Source organism: Triticum dicoccoides, chromosome 2A (assembly GCF_002162155.2).
Source record: "Triticum dicoccoides isolate Atlit2015 ecotype Zavitan chromosome 2A, WEW_v2.0, whole genome shotgun sequence".
Taxonomy (NCBI): Eukaryota; Viridiplantae; Streptophyta; class Magnoliopsida; order Poales; family Poaceae; genus Triticum; species Triticum dicoccoides.
This window is the reverse complement of record NC_041382.1, coordinates 344,727,722-344,735,740: the sequence shown is the minus strand read 5'-3', so window position 1 is coordinate 344,735,740 and position 8,019 is coordinate 344,727,722.

Genomic DNA, 8,019 nt, shown 5'->3' with positions numbered 1-8,019 from the left:
TCTTGACGCCGTCCAGGCCAGGGCTCCCTCGCCACCGGAGCGGAGCTGCTCCTCATGCCAGGAGCCCTGCGCGCCCGACGCCACCCCTGCCAGCGACCTTCTCCATGGCGCCACCGCCGGCGAGCCCTGCCAGTTCCTTCGGCCTAACCGCCCTCTCCTTCACCTCCTCGCGCCCGCGCCTCCTCCTCCCTCCGTTCGGCTTCAAGCTCGTCGCCTCCCTGCCACAGCGTCCGTGTTGTATCGTCGCGCCGGCGACCACGACCAACATCGTGCCTCTGCCGTCGCTGCACCACATTCCTGCTCCGACGCCATCTGCCTCCCCCTCGCTGTTTCGCCAGCCATGGCCGCCTCTGCACCCGCACGTCGCCCCCGGCAAGCTCTGCCCGCCCTTCTCCTTTTTCGGGTTCGTTTCCAGCGCCGCTCGACCCTGCTCCGCTTCCTGCACGCGACCCTGCGGCCTCGAGCTCCTGTGGTCTTCTGTGTTGGGGTTTGCTCCCGAGCTCCACCGTCAAACCCCGCTCCTGCCTCCATCGAAGGCCGACATGTCAAGCTCGACCCTGAATAGGGAATAACGCCAAGTACCAGGACGACGGGGACCGTCAAGTTCGTCCACCGCCGTCAAGTGAACGAGACCGGCAAGTTCGAAGACCCCAAGTACCTCTTCGAAACGACCGAGTACCACTACCGTCGACCCTCGAAGACCTCGTGGACGTCAAGTTCCGTGTCGTTGACCCCGAACCTCTACGAAAACGTGTACAACTACTTCTGAGGCCGAAGACCCGTGTACAACTACCATCGCCGAAGACGTCGAGTGAACGTCTACCCACATCGTGTATTTGACCAAGTTCGATGACGACCTCCGAGAAACTCGGATTCACCAAGTTCCACTACCGTCGCCTTCGGAAACCTCGGATGCGTCAAGTACCTCTTTAAAACGAACGTGTACCACTACCGGCGAGGACCAATTGTACCACTACTTCTTCTACCATCGCGGAACGACTACTTCCCTCGACGAACTCGAACCATCCCGTTTGCACGCTTTGAAGGTATAACCCGAGACGACGCCCGTGAACGAATGTTGTGTGATGTATGAGATGCACCGTTTGCACCGTGTCCGATTTGTCACTCGTTTTCCATGCCACTAACTCGTGGGAACCCGGTAGTCGGGATCACCCCACCATCTCTAGCATGTTTCGCACCTCCGCACGCTTCCTTTTGCACCGGTATCTCCATGAGCTACCGGAACCGATATGTTGCCGTGGCATCATTTTCGGATTCATTGCCGTGGCACCCATTTATTCCACCACGGTGACAAATGCTTCATAACATGCTCATGTCAACATTTTCATAAAATTGCTTAAAACTTGCATATGTCATTCGCATCATAATAACAACATTTAAAATGATTATATTTGTTGTTTCCATCAATTTGCTAAATGCATATGGGGATTTACCGGATTTGTTGTTTGTTATATCCGGCCCCATTTAAATTGTTTAGATGGTATAGTTTTGTTATGTTTCACCTCTTGCCATGCTAACAACATTTAATATTATTGGGTACATAAACGAGATTCGAACTAAATAATTGATGTGATGTTCCGTCAATATGCAACCCGTTGCATATTGTGCTCCACTTAATTTGTAGGATTGCTTGTGCACTTTGCCATGCCATGCCTCATTAAACCGGACATGCATCATACTTGGTTGTGCATCATGTTGTGTTGATGTGGTGGTTGTTTACTATGTTGTCTGCTTCTTTCCGGTGTGCTTCTTCGGGTTGTTTCTAGTAACATCGCGTTTGTGAGGAACCGTTCGACTACGTCCGTTTGTCTGCTTCATGGACTCGTTCTTCTTCTTTGCGGGATTTCAGGCAAGATGATCATACCCTCGAAATCACTTCTATCTTTGCTTGCTTAGTTGCTTGCTCTTTTGCTATGCCTATGTTGCGATACCTACCACTTGCTTATCATGCCTCCTATATTGTTGAACAAAGCCTCTAACCCACCTTGTCCTAGCAAACCGTTGATTGGCTATGTTACCGCTTTGCTCAGCCCTCTTATAGCGTTGTTAGTTGCAGGTGAAGATTGAAGTTTTGTTCCTCGTTGGAACATGGAGATGTTGTTCCTTGTTGGAACATGTTTACTTGTTGGGATATCACAATATATCTTATTTAATTAATGCATCTATATACTTGGTAAAGGGTGGAAGGCTCGGCCTTATGCCTGGTGTTCCACTCTTGCCGCCCTAGTTTCCGTCATATCAGTGTTATGTTCCCGGATTTTGCGTTCCTTACGTGGTTGGGTTATAATGGGAACCCCCTGACAGTTCGCTTTGAATAAAACTCCTCTGGCAAGGCCCAACCTTGGTTTTACCATTCGCCACCTAGCCTCTTTTTCCCTTGGGTTAGGCCAGCCCAAGGGTCATCTTTATTTTAACCCCCCCCAAGGCCAGTGCTTGTCTAAGTGTTGGTCCGAAATGGACAGCCTGCGGGGCCACCTAGGGGAAACTTGAGGGCTGGTTTTACTCGTAGCTTGACCTATCTGGTGTTGCCCTGAGAACGAGATATGTGCAGCTCCCATCAGGATGTCGGCGCATCGGGCGGTTTTGCTGGACTTGTTTTACCATTGTCGAGGATGTCTTGTAGAACCGGGATACCGAGTCTGATCGGAATGTCTCGGGAGGAGGTCTATTCCTTCGTTGACCGTGAGAGCTTGTCATGGGCTAAGTTGGGACACCCCTGCAGGGATTTGAACTTTCGAAAGCCGTGCCCGCGGTTATGGGCAGATGGGAATTTGTTAATGTCCGGTTGTAGAAAACCTGAACTTGACCTTAATTAAAATGAATCAACTGCGTGTGTAAACGTGATGGTCTCTTTCCGGCGGAGTCCGGGAAGTGAACACGGTGTTGGAGTTATGCTTGATGTAGGTTGTTCTAGGATCACTTCTTGATCATAGTTTCATGATCGTGCTTTGCCTCCTCTTCTCGCTCTCTTTTGCAAACAGGTTAGCCACCAGATATGCTAGTCACTTGCTGCAGCTCCACTTCATACCTTTACCTTACCCATAAGCTTAAATAATTTTGATCACGAGGGTGCGAGATTGTTGAGTCCCCGTGACTCACAGGTACTTCCAAAACCAGCTTGCAGGTGCCGATGAGTCCGTGCAGATGATGCAACCAAGCTCAAGGAGGAGCTCGATGAAGATCTTATCTTTTGTGTTGTTTCGTTCTAGTTGATCAGTAGTGGAGCCCAGTTGGGGTCGATCGGGGACCTTTGTCGCTTTTGGGGTTCTTCTTTTATTTTGGTTCCGTAGTCGGACCTTGATTGTATTGGATGTTGTAATGCTTTATTCATGTATTTGTGTGAAGTGGCGATTGTAAGCCAACTATGTATCTCTTTCCCTTATGTATTACATGGGTTGTGTGAAGATTACCTCACTTGCGACATTGCTTTCAATGCGGTTATGCCTCTAAGTCGTGCTTCGACACGTGGGAGATATAGCCGCATCGAGGGCGTGACAAGTTGGTATTAGAGCCTTCCCCGACCTTAGGAGCCCCCATTGCTTGATCGTTTTTAGCAGCCAAGTTGTGTCTAGAAAATGTTTTGAGTCATTTAGGAATTATATATCGGAGAGTTTAGGAATTCTTTTTACTTCCCAGTCTCCTCATCGCTCTGGTAAGGCATCCTGACGTAGAGTTTTGACTCTTCTCTTCTCAAATTTCACTAAAAAAAATTAGGATCACGCGGGTATCTTGAAATCGTTCCGATGGTTTTATGATGAGAACATTGTCTTGGTGCCTCCTGTCAGGGGTTTTGTGGAAGTGTCCCGGGGAGTTGAGCTCTGAGGTGTTGTCATCATAATTTTATCGTTGCAATTCCGGAATACCTGAGTTTAGTACGCCGACATCGAAAATCTCTTTTATGCAGTTCATTGGTGAGATAACCTCGACGCCACCCAGTACTGGGGTGGGAGTTCGGGAGTATCGCCATAACTTGTATAACGGATGCTTTTCGAAGGTTGAGGTAGATGATTTCCGAAGGTTTCTTGGTTATGTGTTGAAGGATGTTTACAGCTGGATGTAGGATTTGCTAGTTTGGGTGAGATATTATGCTTCCCCTGTATCCCCAACACCTGATTGCATAACCGGAAAATTTCAGGAGTTTCATAGGTGGGAATTCAAGTAGCTCTTAGGATATCTTTCTGACGGATATATGATATGAAATTGGGGTTCGACGTCTAGTGGTCCGCCTATTCACGGTCGATTTTACAGTGGTCTCGTTGTGTCTTAAAGAGTCCTTGGCTATGCCGACTCGGGGACACTTCGTATGTCATGTGCACTGCCTTGTACATGATGGTGCTGTACAATCGAGCCTGTGTAGGCCCCACCACGAAAACTTCGGACAAAATCTCTATCATATGTTTGTTCCGGCTTATTCTGCAAGCCAATCCTTTGTTTTTGTTTTGAGTTGTGGTATTCGAGTTGCTTCAAAGTCAAATGTTGATTCCATACCTTTCTAAGTGGTGTTCTCATATTCCTATGTGAATACTAATCCTTCTTGTTTATTGAGATTGTCATGTCAATTCTTCTCACCGGCGTGTCTCTCTTCAAGTGGATCCGTTCATTTTCAACATCCGCAAGATTCAATCTCAGTTTTCTCAACGGTGTTCATTACTTCCGTCTCCAAGTTGCCTTTGTTTTTCCCACCCTCCCTCCCTTTGTTTTCTTCAAGGACTCAGATTTCTTAATCAAGTATCTTTTTATTCGTGTGAAGTCTCTCCATTCTTTTCGTCAATATTCTTATCCGGTGATTCTCAAGAAGATACTAACGGAGCTACAAGTTATCATTATTCGTTCTTTTTCTTCTCTGGTGGAACCAATTCAAGCCTTGTTGATCATATCATTTCCTCGTTTCAAATACCTTCTCTTGCCGGTGCACCTCATATTCAGTCATTTCTCGCTATTCAATTGTTCCGGAGTGCTCAAGATATCTCGAAGATTCGTGTTTCCCACTCTACATTCGTTCAATCTCTTTCGAGGATGTTATCTCATTCAAGCCATTTATTTCAACCGGTGAAATCTCTCTTTTAAATCGTTCTACGGTGTTTCTTTTGAGTGGGCCCTAACCCACAGGTTTTTTTCCCAGGATCTTACCTGACTCTTCTAATTCTCCCAGAGATATCCGTAAAATTCTTTTCGAAGTTTGACGTAAGAATGAACTGTCATCAGTCAAATGTTTTTCGACAAGATCTTTCAAATTCTTTTCATCATTGGTTCAACCTTTCCAATTTTAATTCCGGAGTACCTCACTAATTCATGGTGGTGTTTCAGTCATCATTCTCAGATTTTGAAGACCGAAGAAGAGTTTCTTTTAAATCTTGCCCCATTCTCTGCCATCCTCTCATAATTGTTTTGATTGTGAGAATTCTTTTCACCTATCCGGAGCAATTCAAGAGTCTTCTCAGTGTGTTATCCGGAGTCCACCAATTCAGTTTTATTCATTCTCAGCTGTCAGTTATCATTCTCCAATCTTACCGGTGCATCATTCAATATTCTCTAATTAGTTCATGATCTCTTCGTTCTCATGTATCTAAATCCTAGCAATCATCTTTGTTCATTTTCTAATTCTTCCCGGTGTTTCTTTATTTTTTCTTCGTCCATTTTAAATTCTTACGGTGGTTCTTCCAAGATTCTTCTTCCTTCGTTTATCATATCAATGCATTCGTGCTTTCCAAATTCTACCGGTGGATCGTTGAAGACCTTCTCAAGTTGAGCTATATCTATCTTCATCCTTGCTACGAGAATAAGTAGTATGCCAAATCCACTGCTTGTCATCAATTTAAATTGGTGAAGGATAAGAATAACATAATTCTTATTCTTGTTCATCCAAGTGATTAATTCCTTAGTCCGAAGGTTCATTGAAAAATTCTCAGTTTCTTTGTTTCATCTTCTATTTTTCCCGGAGTTCCAACCTTTTTCAATTACTTCACCACGGAGATTCATTTAAATCGGTACAAGGATTCACCTTGTGTTTTCAACTTCTCTTTCTTTTTGTTTGATCACTCTTTTATTACCGGAGTTCTTCGAGAGTTTCTTCATGGTGTCTCATCAAGGAGTTAATTCATTCTCGAAGTGTTCATCGAGATTCTTTTCAGAGGAGTTCAAGCTTTCTTCTTGCAATCCGGAGTGCAATTCCTTCTACCGTATCAGTTGAGGGGGTGTTATGTCATTCTTGATAATTTGAGTTCATGTCTCATGATTCACATGTTGTTAAGAATGAGGTATTTAAAACCCATCAATCGCGTCATGGGAGTTATCTTGGGTTATAGTTCACCTAAAGCCTTCCCTAAGGATTGTTGCTATTATGGTGCTCATAAATGACTCAAGTTCGTTTATCCTCCCGGTGAAATAGCTTCTCGTCTCCTTGTAATATAAATCCAATCAAATCTTTTCCATGAGTGGCAGGTTGTCACCTCATAATTTGAGATGTACTCCATAAGACCATATCAAGCTTATTCTTTTTGTTGTTGGCTTTCCAATAACTCCGTTCGACCCTTCTCCTAAGGATGCCTTCTCAAGCTCTTTTGTGGCAGAAGTTGGCATTTTCTTCTCAATTCTTCTATTTCAATTATCTATCTTCTATTCTTCCGTTCCGGAGGCATTGTGATGTTGCTCTCCTCAGCCCATCTTCTCGGATTGTCAGGACCATGTTTTGATCGTGCTTATCCTTTTAACCGGAGTATTGTGTCCCTTTGCTCAAGCTCTTTCATTTTATCAAGTTTTTCATCTCTTTTAAACCGGAGTGCTGTCCGAGATCTTTCTTACCCATTGTGCCATTCTTTCAATAGTTCCGGAGGCAGTGTATTGTTGTTTTCATCAAGTATCCCCTAATCTTGTCAAATTCATGTTCAGTTCCTTCCATTTTCACTTGAAGTGCTGCCCAAATTATACCATTCTTTTCCCCTCTATCTTGTTTTAACCGGAGTGTCATACGAATTTGTTCTTCCTTGTTCCTCTTCCCTACCGGAGTGCTTTCAAGTTTGTTCTACTTCGTTGCATTCTTACTTTCAAGTTGTTCAACTTCTGAAGGTTCTTTGGTTTCACTCGCTTGTCAAAGGAGCAACTTAGTTTTACCTCTTCTCTTCCTCTTCTTTTCCCTCCGGTGCCATCCTAGATCTCGGGACGAGATCCTCTCGTAGTGATGGAGTGTTGTAACGCCCCAAGACCGGAGCTGCAGATGCCTTCCAGGGTTCCCGGGTTTCGTTGTGTGTTTTGTTTCGTCTGTTGCATTCATCTTTGCATCGTGTGCATTGCATCATGTCATCATGCCATCATGTCATTTCTTTTCTTAACTCAACTAAATAAACTGTATGGATCTTCGATCCATTTAAACCGAGGGAATTCACATGGTGATTCTCTTTACAACATATCCTCTCGATATTTAGAGAGCTATAGTAATTATTCCATTTATTTGGAATTAACCGTAACACACTTGCAAATATCCCATGCCTTTTTTATCTCAATTCTTGGTCTCCAAACTTTGCCCATAAATTCTTTCGTCATTTTCCGGAGCTCCAACAAAAATCCGAACATTTTTTGGACCTTCCTAACCCTCACTTCCTTTTCACACCATTTGATTTTAAATCGAATGAGTTTGAATTTAAAACTTTAAAAATGCCCACTCCATTTTTCTTGGAACATGCGCATTTTTGCTAGTCCGGGAATATTATCCGCATGCCCAAATTCTTACTCTAACCTTCTCTTCTCTCTCTTCCTTTCTTTTTTCTGTTATTTAAAAGAAAGGAAATAGCAGAGAGAGGAGAGAGACCAGCAGGCCGGCCTCTAGGGTCCATCCCTAGGCCCAACCAGCCGCCGGCCTCCCTAGGTCAACTCCTGGGCCGGCTCCAAGGCCAAAGCCCACCTAAGCATCCTAACCCTAGCCCGCACCATCGCTCCTCCTCACTCTCCCCTCGTTCGTCTTGTCCCTCCCGAGCGTCGTCACGCAGGGAGAGGGCAGCGCCA